Source organism: Pelodiscus sinensis, chromosome 18, assembly GCF_052426305.1.
Source record: "Pelodiscus sinensis isolate ZL-2025 chromosome 18, ASM5242630v1, whole genome shotgun sequence".
In the NCBI taxonomy this organism is placed as follows: domain Eukaryota; kingdom Metazoa; phylum Chordata; order Testudines; family Trionychidae; genus Pelodiscus; species Pelodiscus sinensis.
In genome coordinates, this window is record NC_143069.1 from 22,116,151 (window position 1) to 22,127,890 (window position 11,740).

An 11,740-nucleotide genomic window follows, 5' to 3' on the forward strand; every position below is an offset into this window, starting at 1 on the left:
GCCCAGACAGGTTCCTCTCGGGAGCTATAGCGGACCCTTCCTAAAAACGTGTTTGGCGACCTGTTCAGTAGATGCACGGCACTAACGGGTGCTCCCACTTCTCTTCCAGATGGACACAATCGGCTTGAAGGAGGAAAACGTCCCGCTGTACAAACAGAGGCTCAGGGACCATAATCTCAACGGGCGCGCGCTGGTCTATAGTGACAACACTGAAATCAAAGAGGCCCTGCACATGAGTCTTGGCGAATGGACCCTCTTTAGCATCCATTTCCTTGGAGTGTTTCCCCCGGCGAATTTGGCCTCTTCTGTGGTGTCCCCCGTCCCGTTCCACGTCAGGCCAGAGGCTCTGAAGAACATGGTTGCCTTAAGAGAGACTGTGGCGAGAGGGAGCAAGCTCTCTCTGAACAGCTCCAGGGAAGATCTTTGGGAAAAGAGATAACTCTGAATCCTGAACACAGAGGTGAAAGTGCCCTGGTGCGCAGCTCCAGCAAGAACTGCAAAGACCTGGGCTGCAACAGGACAGTACCTGTGAGAAACTGTAAAGTTACTTTCACGGCCGCCTGTACAAAACCAGAAGCAAGATCGGGGCTTTCGCCCACAGTGTACCTCCCTGAGACTCCAGTGACATCGCACGGATGAATCATAGAATCCTAGAGTTGGAAAAGACCTCAGGAGTCATCAAGTCCAGCCCCCTGCCCAAGGCAGGACCAATCCCAACTCAATCATCCCAGCCAGGGCTTTGTCAAACCGAGACTTAAAAACCTCTAGGGATGGAGATTCCACCACCTCCCTAGGGAACCCAGCCCAGTGCTTCCCCACCCTCCTAGGGAAATAGTTTTTCCTAATGTCCAACCTAGACCTCCCTCGCTGTAACCTGAGACCACTGTTCCGTGTTCTGCCATCCCTCACTACTGAGAACAGCCTCTCTCCATCCTCTTTGGAACCTCCCTTCAGGAAGTTGAAGGCTGCTATCAAATCCCCCCTCACTCTTTGCTTCTGCAGGCTAAACAAACCCAAATCCCCCAGTTTCTCCTCATAGGTCATGTGCTCCAGACCCCGAATCATTTTGGTCAAGCTCCCCTGGACCCCCTCCAATGCGTCCCCATCCTTCCTGTAGTTGGGGGCCCAGAACTGGACACAATACTCCAGATGTGGCCTCACCAGAGCCGAATAAAGGGGAATAATCACTTCTCTGGATCTGCAGGCAATGCTCCTCCTAATGCCCCCTAATATGCCATTAGCCTTCTTGGCTACAAGGCCACCCTGTTGACTCATCTCCGGCTTCTCATCCACTGGAATCCCCAGGTCCTTTTCTGCTGAACTGCTGCTTAGCCAGTCGGTCCCCAGCCTGTAACAATGCTTGAAGCAATCAGATGACAAGAGAAGAATTAAGGATCCGGGGGGGGAAGGGGGGGGACTGTACTGGGTCTGAGGGATTTGGGGCACATTCATGTCAACGGGGCTGGTGACAGACGTTGTCGGGCCCTGGGTAATGTATGGGAGGGGGTCGGCTCAAGACCCCCTCAAAGGGGCAAGGCTCTAGACCCCCTCAAAGGGGCAAAGCTAAAGGTAGGAGGGGCAAGGCGAGGGCCAATCAGGCCTTAGCGCCACCCACCTTGCACCAGACAGAGCTCTAGGACTGATTTCATTTGCCCGGGTCTCTGGCAGTGGCGGCTGCCATAATAGTCGATACAGTGACCCAGAGGCCTGGACCCTTTTAAATCATCAGCTCCCGAGACAACTGCCCCCTTTGCCTCTCCCCCTCCCCATCCGTGGCCCCTGTCTGTGGGGCTTCAGACCCTGGTGGTCAAAGTTGTGAAAGTAGAAAGAATTATACTGTAAGAAAAAGATGAATTGTGCTGTAATAACTGAATAAGTTGAAGGAATTCTGTTTGTCTTTTTAAGAGAAAGAAGAAAAGTATGTTAATGTTGATTGTAGGTATGCAGATCAAGGTGCTAGCCAATTTGGGCCTGAGTTTAACAGGAAAAGGAACATTAGGTGTTAGACAGGAAACAATTCCAGATAATCAGGGAGATATAGCCAGGAGATTGCTGTGTGCTTAATATTGAAATGAAGATACTTAACCACACTAATAATGTGAAGTTTTGCCACACCCTTTGATCTTGTTAACTTGGCCTTTTGACTGTATAAAATCAAGGGGTTTGAACCTTGTATGGTACTCACATTTTCTCCATGCATTTTAGCAAAGCTTTGCTGAAATAAACAGAGCAGTCTGCCAAATCTGTGAGTCCTGTATGACTTTGACAATTTGGAGGTCCCACTGAGATGGCAACCGTCTTCGCTGAGGTTGTGTGATCCCTGACTGTTTTGCAGGATGACCGTGGTAGCCGGCACCTGGGCATTTGGCCCGAGCGGTCCTCCACCAGAACGGAAAGGTGCACAACCACAGCGAAGTCTACGCCATCGAACCTGTTGGTTCCTGCTCTGTTCTGGTAGGGATCCCGGGATCTAACATCAGGACTCTGGTCAGGTAATTATTTTGTCCGGACTGTGGACTGTCTTGTCTCTGTGTCTATCCGTCTTCCCTGTGGTGTGAGTGAGTCTGGGAGCCATCCCTGTCCAGGGACTGGCCGACCAAGGGGCTCCTGTCCCCGCGGTCTGTGTGACTGGAATCTGCACAATCACAGCCGCACCGCACCTTGGATAAAATCCTTGGAGTGAACGCAAGGGCGATTGAGGCAGTAGCCTGTGGGCTTCTTTTGTGTGTTGCACTGGGCACCGCTCTGACGAACCCGAATTTCCTCCTTGTGTGATTGGTGTATGAAGTCCTCCTGTATGGGTAACTAGACGTCTAAGCAGGGATAGTTCCCTAAAGGGACCCTGGCTCAGTTTATATATTTTAGAAAGGGTCCGGACTCCTGTAAATTTCTGGAAAAATGATCTAGATTAACTCTGGGGGGATCCCAAAACTCAGTGGCCACTGTTAGGATCTTGGAACAAAGACCAAGTGGACGTCTTAAAAGACAAACTTGGCCTTCCCAAAACTAAATTGGCTAGAGGAGAGGTAGATAGCTTCATGCAGTGGTGGGACGAGGCAAATCTTAAATGAACTGAATCGAAGCTCGCCTCCCTTAAAAATTCTAATTATAAGAAAAAGCTTTATTGGAAACCTCCTCTCCCACCACCAGACCGAGCGCTTCCCTTTACCCCGTCCTCCAAGAAGACTCAGACCGGTCCCACTTGAAGCTATAAACCCTGGACCCACACGGAGCTCCACTCGATTTTAAAAGGTTTTCCAAAGCCCCAGGAAAACCCTACCAAATTTGCAGAGGAATTTTGCTAGTGCGCAATGCCTATGAACCCTCTGAAGCAGACCTCCTGCAACTGTGTAAACTACTTATAACCCTGTAAACAGCAACAAAGAAAAAAACCCGGGCAACTATCACACAGACTGACTGATGGTTTTTTTGTTTGTTTGGTTGGGTTTTTTTGGGTTTTTTGGGATACAGCAACCAGGTAAAAATGGACAGGGCGCCCTGGCGCATGCGTTTGTTAATAGCCTCTTATCTGCTATTAGCAGTATGTTAAAGCAAATAAGTGTTGGATGGGAGGCCAAGACCATGGACAAATTGCAAGCAGTGGCAGAGCATTGCCACTGCACTCTAAAAAGAAAGAGAAGCAGTCCTCACAAAAGTTGATAGCTCTGCAAATACAGCATTATTCAGGGCAGGGCAGACAGTACTGGGAATGGGGAGGGTACCAAGAATGGGGATAAGGTCAGAGAAGGGGTCGTGGCACCGGGTTTTTGGGATTTAAAGGTTTCAGCTCCGGTCAAATCCACCCTGTGGGAACAAGGCATTATTGTCCCCTGTTCCAGCCCCTGTAACACCCCTATCCTCCTCCCAGTTCGAAAAGCTGATGGTAAATCATGGTGGTTTGTTCAGGATCTTCAAGCTATTAACTGCATTGTTGTACCCACCTTTCCTGTAATCCCTAACCCAGCAACTAATCTGGCTTCTATCCTGCCAGATGCAACTCATTTTACTGATGTTGATCTGTGTTCTGCTTTCTTTTCTGTCCCGGTTCACCCTACGTCCCAGTATCTTTTTGCCTTTTCTTACAAGGAGCAGCAGTATGCTTCCCAAGGGGTACACAGAAAGCCCGTCTTACTTTTCCCAAGCATTAGCCAAAGACCTTGTTGACCTGGTCTTCCCCTCTGGGTCCACATTGGTCCAATGTGTAAATGATCTACTCCTCTGTTCCCCTTCATTATCTGCCTCAGAAACTGACTCTTTAGTGCTTCTCACTGCCCCCCACCTTAGGGTTACCTGACTACTGTAAGCCTTTACCCTTTTCTGCCACGAGCAATCTGGTTGTGCACTTGGGGTTCTTACTCAGGAGCATGGTGGCAAAAATCGTCCAGTAGCTTATTTCTCTGCCACCTTGGATCCTGTTGCCCAAGGTCTACCCCCCTGTCTGCGTGCTGTGGCTGCCACGGCACGCCTAATTGAAATGTCTGAGTCCCTTGTCCTCTGCTCTCCTGTTTCTCTCATGGTCCCTCACTCTGTAGAAACTCTCCTGCTACAATGTAATACAGCTCACCTTTCCTCCGCCCGCCTCACTAGGTACGAACTTTTACTGCTTTCGGCTTCACATATCACCATAAAGCGCTGTTCTCAACTGAACCCTGCCACTCTCCTTCCTCTGTCTAATGATGGTGAACCCCACGACTGCCTTGCAACTGTCTCTGCTGTCACCGTCCCGCGCCCTGACCTTTCTGATGTCCCTGTCTCTAACTCCGACCTTGTGTTATTCACTGACGGTTCCTGCTTTAGAGATAGCCAAGGTCGTCTCCTCGCAGGATACGCTGTGGTATCACTCTCTGAAACCCTAGAAGCTGCGCCTTTACCTTCTGTGACCTCAGCACAAGTCGCTGAACTAGTTGCCCTAACCCGCACTTGCTTTCTGGCTGAGGGACGCTCCGCCACCATTTATACTGATTCTCGATATGCTTTTGGGGTTGTACATGACTTTGGCACCCTCTGGCAAGCTCGGGGTTTCCTTACCTCTGCTGGTACCCCTATCAAGAATGGCCCCTACATTGCTGCTCTCCTGTATGCAGTTTTACTCCCATCTGCATTAGCTATTGTTAAGTGCCCTGGTCACTCCACAGCAGATACTGATGTTGCTAAGGGTAATGCTGCCATAGAACCTTCCCCCGGTGCGTTTCTCGGTTCCCTTTCTGTTTCTGTACCACCGCCGTCCCTTTCTGACCTCACCCTGCTCCAAGACTCTGCCCCAGAAGCAGAAAAAGACTCCTGGGTCGCCCAGGGTTGCTCTCTACACCCTGATTCCCTTTGACACTCGCCTAGTGGTGCCTTTGTGGCCCCCTTTTCGCTCTACCCAGCTCTGGCCGCCCTGCTACACGGCGTTTCGCATGTCGGAAAGGAGGGGATGGTCTCTGCTGTAACTAAGGCAGGATTGACAGCCCCACATTTCAGCTCTTTTGCAGCTCGCCACTGTGCCACCTGTACCACTTGCCAAAGCTACAATGTTGGCAAACCTGTAAAGGTAGCTCACGGGTTCTGGGGCCTGCCCCAAGCACCGTTCTTGCATTGGCAGCTTGATTTTGTACAAATGCCTAAGTGTCAACGCTATGAATTCATTCTGGTTATGGTATGCTTATTTTCGGGCTGGATTGAAGCCTTTCCTTGTCGCAAAGCTGATTCACTGTCTGTTGCCAAATGTTTGTTAAATCATATTATGCCTGCCAAAGGAATTCCTGCCACTTTGTCCAGTGACAAAGGAATTCCTGCCACTTTGTACACATTTTACTGGACAACTTGTTCAGCACCTGGATCGTGTATTACATGTCACGCACTTGCTGCACTGTCCCTACCACCCACAGAGCGCAGGTGCAGTTGAAAGACGAAATGGCATGCAAAAAAAAAAATAAGCTTGCAAAAATTTGTGACTCTACAGGGTTAAGCTGGCCAGTGGCCTTACCATTGGCCCTTATGGAAATTCGATCCACCCCATCCCAAAGACATAAATTAAGTCCTTTTGAAATTGTTATGGGGCGCCCTATGCGAACAATGACTACCATTACTCCAGTCTCAGACTTGAACTTGACTCACAGTACACTCCTTCAGTACTGCAAGGGACTAATGCAAGCTGTAAGTCACTTCCATTCACAGGTTTGAGCCGCCTGGCCAACCGAACCCACCTCTGACGCCTGCCACACCCTCGAGACAGGTGATTGGTCTACATACGACACCACCAACGAAAACACGCCTTGGAACCCCGGTGGAAGGGCCCACATCAGGTGCTGCTCACTACCCAGACGGCTGTTAAGCTATCCGGCATAGCAGCATGGATACAGGCTTCGCAGTGTAAGAAGGCACCACCCCCAGCAGACCAGTCATCGCCTCAGGACCACGCAGAGTCAATTTTGACTCCAGAAGAAGACGTAGAGGAACAGCCTGCAATACCTTACAACCTACGTTCACGTAAGGGTTGCCTGAAGCAGACGACAACCAAAAGCAAGGCCCAAGAAGAAGCAGCAGTGAGCCTAGCGCCTGCTGCCTGGTGGACATAAAACCGTGACTGCGGTTCCCTCAGCTGAGGTTGTCAGAACCAGAAAGGGTCTTGCCTCCAGCATGTGCCTCTGGTGGGGCCTGTTCCTCGGCTACTGGTGTCTTAAGGTCTGGGGAATCCACAATGACAATGACAATTCTTTTATCCACCAGCAAGTATGGATCGCTCAGACCCTTAATATCTCTAATTGCTGGGTCTGCAGCCACATCCCAGCCCACTCACAAGCTGGTGTTCCTGTCTTGGCAATCCCACTTAATTCCCCAGGCCTCACCGGAGGACCTCATCCATTTAACAAGACATGGAACAGTAATGACACTTGGGAAGCAGTAGGAATAAATGTATCTAAATGGATAAGCGTGGTGGAGGGAAAAGGTCACTGGTGTTGGGTGTGTAATGGGACAGGGCTGAATCTGGGGAGGAGCAGTTGTCTTCAGCATATTGTAACCAATGGTGTATGGGATTATTCAAACAAGATTGAAAAATGGAGGACCGGGTATGGGGATATGAATTTTTTCTCAACCTGGGATCAAACAGGGAAATCACTCTCCTGCTCCCGCTACAGCCACCCTAGTGAGAACAGTACAATCTTTCAATGCCATGCAAATAACACCACTCCCCGTAAGGAGAATCACCTTGTGCCCTTCGGGGGATATTACTCCTCCTTTGTAGACACCTATATGGCAAAGGGGTGCAACCGACCCTTCCCGGCTTTGATAGGGCATCATTGGGTCTGTGGGACAAAGGCCTATACCACATTACCGGTTAACTGGTCAGGTATCTGTTATCCCGCCCAACTCTTCCCACAATTCCGAGTGTTAGAGTACTTCCCACGAGAACGCCTCCGTAATTTTAGGCGAAAAAGAAGGGACTTGTCGGATGCCCAATGGTATGTGAATCACATAAGCCCTTTAACTTGGGAAGAGGCTATTGGTGGTTCCTTTATCCCATTTGGGGGAGTAATACATCATGCAAAAAGGCTTCTGAGGTTACAAGCAGTAGTTGAAATCATGGCAAATGAAACTGGAGAAAGTTTAAGGGCCCTGGCCAAAGAAACGGGAGCGATCAGACAAGTGGTCCTCCAAAACCGTCAGGCATTGGATATAGTGCTGGCAGCAAAAGGAGGGACCTGTGCTCTCATTGGCAAAGAATGTTGTGTATATATACCAGACAACACCAATGATATAATAGATCGCGCTAGCTACTTAGAAAAGATTACATACCTTTCCAACGAAGAGCCAAGTTCCCTGTGAAAATGGCTAAGTAACTTGTCCAATTTCTCTGGCATAGGAAACTGGTTGTTTCAGGAAGCCCTGACTATCCTATTTGGGATCTTAATAATTTTTGTATGTTTTCAGTTAATCTCCTGTTGTATCCAAAACTGTGCAAGACATGTCACAGACATGTCCCCTCACCAGAGTGCTAATCTGATGATTTTAAATATCACTGATGAACAGAGAGACAAAGAACGGTTAATGCAAGGAACCCAGTAATTGTTGGTCATAGGCGAAGCTTGACCAAAAGGAGGGATTGTGAAAGTAGAAAGAATTATACTGTAAGAAAAAGATGAATTGTGCTGTAATAACTGAATAAGTTGAAGGAATTCTGTTTGTCTTTTTAAGAGAAAGAAGAAAAGTATGTTAATGTTGATTGTAGGTGTGCAGATCAAGGTGCTAGCCAATTTGGGCCTGAGTTTAACAGGAAAAGGAACATTAAGTGTTAGACAGGAAACAATTCCAGATAATCAGGGAGATATAGCCAGGAGATTGCTGTGTGCTTAATATTGAAATGAAGATACTTAACCACACTAATAATGTGAAGTTTTGCCACACCCTTTGATCTTGTTAACTTGGCCTTTTGACTGTATAAAATCAAGGGGTTTGAACCTTGTATGGTACTCACATTTTCTCCATGCATTTTAGCAAAGCTTTGCTGAAATAAACAGAGCAGTCTGCCAAATCTGTGAGTCCTGTCTGACTTTGACAATTTGTTTTAGAAAGACATCCAATCTTTATGGCTTGTGTGTAGTTCAACGCATTAAATTCCAAGCAGGTTGCTGAAGTTTCTTTTTTTCATCATGATTGGCAATTTGACCAGCCTTATACAGTAATGGATCTTTACCATTCCTCTGATTTCTTTTGTTCCCGATATATTTAAACATTTCCTAATTATCCTTTATGTTACTGGTTATAGATTTTTTCCCCCAATTTTAGCTTCTCCTATCAACTGTTTGCTTTTTCATAACTCGCATCCTCCCTTTTTTCCCATTTGCTTTATATTTTTTTCTTGTGGTGTTTATGACAAAAACTAAAACATAGGACATAAACTTTGAGTGCTATTTATAGTACTTTAGGTTGGTTTAATGGAAAAATGGGTTGATACAGAGTAAATTGGAGTTCAAAATAACCCTTTCTCGGGCAATTTTTCTCTCGAAAGCCTCACCTTTTTCAGCCTCCTTCCACTAACTTCTGATTTTAAATGTCTGGATTGTTAGACATGTGCTCAGGAAACCTTACCTGTCACTAAACATAGATTTTGTTTGTGTTAATTATAGATATGAATGGAGCTAGTTAATCCCTGTTGCAAGATTCCAGTGGAGCCAAAGAAAGTAAACAAGTAACTAATTTGGGTCAATCTTTCTACTTGACAGTCCCTAGGAATCTACCGTTTCAACATTTCCCGGGAACAGAAACACAAGTTAGAACAGTGATAGAAATGTAGCCGTGTTAGTCTGGTGTAGCTGAAACGAAATACAGGACTATGTAGCACTTTAAAGACTAACAAGATGGTTTATTAGATGATGAGCTTTCGTGGGCCAGACCCACTTCCTCAGATCAAATAGTGGATCTGAGGAAGTGGGTCTGGCCCACTAAAGCTCATCATCTAATAAATCATCTTGTTAGTCTTTAAAGTGCTACACAGTCCTGTATTTTGTTACAAGTTAAAACACTCATTAATTTTGGCTTCATTCAGCTTTCCCTTCGAACAAATTAAAAACATAGTTGATAAGTGGCAAAGTTGGTGCATGGGAGTGAAGGACACGTTAGCTCATTATGCCTACACAGGGGGATGTCACACCGGTCTGACCAGTTCCAAGGACAGTTGAGCTGACATAGAAAGGGATGCAGAGCTGCTCTTCAGGAGCTCCATGGATTGGACCTATACTGCTGTTGAAGGAATTGGGGCTCTCAAATAAAAGAAGTCCCTTGCCTTAGAATCATAGAATCCCAGGGCTGGAAGAGACCTCAGGAGTCATTGAGTGCAGCCCCCTTCCCAAAAGCAGAACCAATCCCAACTCAATCATCCCAACCAGGTCTGTGTCAAACCAGGACTTAAAAACCTCTAGGGATGGAGATTCCACCATCTCCCTAGTTAGCCCATTCCAGTGCTTCACCATTCTCTTAGGGTGTGTCTAGACTACATGCCTCCGTCGACGGAGGCATGTAGATTAGCCAGATCGGCAGAGGGAAATGAAGCCGCGATTAAAATAATAAATTTAAATGGCTGCCGCGCTCTGCCGATCAGCTGTTTGTCAGCAGATCGGGGCAGTCTGTGCCGATCAAGAAAGGCTTCTTTGTCGACGCAGCGCGTCCAGACTGCCCCGATCTGCTGACAAACAGCTGATCGGCAGAGCGGGGCAGCCATTTAAATTTAAATGAAGCCGCGATTATTTTAATCCCTCTTCATTTCCCTCTGCCGATCTGGCTAATCTACATGCCTCCGTCGACGGAGACATGTAGTCTAGACACACCCTTAGGGAAAGAGTTTTTCCTAATATCCAACATACACCTCCCCCACTGCACCTTGAGACCATTACTCCTCGTTCTGCCATCGTCACCACTGTGAACAGCCTCTCTCCATCCTCTTTGGAACCTCCCTTCAGATAGTTAAAGGCTGCTATCAAATCCCCAGTCATTCTTCTGCAGACTAAACAAGCCCAACTCCCTCAGCCTCTCCTAAGTCATGTGCTCCAGCCTCCTAATAATTTTTGTTGCCCTCCACTGGACCCTCTCCAATGCGTCCACATCCTTCCTGTAGTGGGGGGCCCAGAACTGGACACAATACTCCAGATGTGGCCTCACCACATCCCAATAAAGGGGAATAATCACTTCCCTAGATCTGCTGGCAATGTTCCTCCTAATGCACCCTAATATGCCATTAGCCTTCTTGGCTACAAGGGCACACTGTTGCCTCATATCCAGCTTCTCATCCACTGTAACCCCCAGGTCCTTTTCTGCAGAACTGCTACTTAGCCAGTCGGTCCCAGCCTATAACAATTCTTGGGATTCTTCCATTCAAGTGCAGGACTCTGCACTTGTCCTTGTTGAACCTCATCAGATTTCTTTTGGCCCAATCCTCCAATATGTCTTGGACACTCTGCACCATATACCCTACCGTCCAATGTATCTACCTTTCCCCCTAGCTTAGTGACATAGGCAAACTTGCTGAGGGTGCAATCCATCCCCTCATCCAGTCATTAATAAAGATGTTGAACAAAACCGACCATAGAACCGGTCTTTGAGGTACTCTGCTTGAAACTGACCGCCAGTCCGACATCGAGCTGTTGATCACTACCCATTGAGCCCAACAGTCTAGCCCGATTTCTATCCATCTTACAGTCCATTAATCCAATCCATACTTCCTTAACTTGCTGGCAAGAATAAGTCCAGGTATATCACATCCACTGAATTCCCCATGTCCACAGAGCCAGTTACCTCGTCATAGAAAGCAATCAGGTTCGTCAAGCATGACTTGCCCTTGGTGAATCCATGCTGACTGCTCCTGATCCCTTTCCTTATTCTAAGTGCTTCAAAATGGATTCCTTGAGGATCCCCTCCATGATTTTTCCGGGGAGTGAGGTGAGGCTGACCGGTCTGTAGTTCTGTGGATTGTCCTAAGGAACATCTTGGTACCATTTACCTCCCACAAATAAAGTACATACCGACCTATGTTCAGGACCAGGTCAAAGTTGACAGCATAACAGATAGTAAGTTGACAGTATGAAGACTAGGAAGTAAGCCCCCTTCTGCAAGGTAAGGGACGGTAACCAGGTAACAGGGGGTAGCAACCTGATACGTCAGGAATGTATAAAAGTTCACCTCAAATGGTGTTCACCAGCTGACTGTGTGGGGGCACTGGATGGTGCTCAGTGGGTGTTAGGACATTGCCACGGCTTCCATAAAG

At 47.5% G+C, this 11,740-nt stretch overlaps 1 pseudogene across 1 annotated transcript; it reads left to right on the plus strand.

The window, feature by feature from the left end:
• Nucleotides 1-2,316: 2,316 nt before the first annotated feature.
• LOC149523287 (uncharacterized) lies at nt 2,317-8,197 on the plus strand (annotated as a pseudogene). The gene is made up of 2 exons (XR_016347146.1): nt 2,317-2,492; nt 6,160-8,197. The product of XR_016347146.1 is annotated as an uncharacterized LOC149523287 (transcript).
• The last annotated feature ends 3,543 nt before the right edge of the window (nt 8,198-11,740 follow it).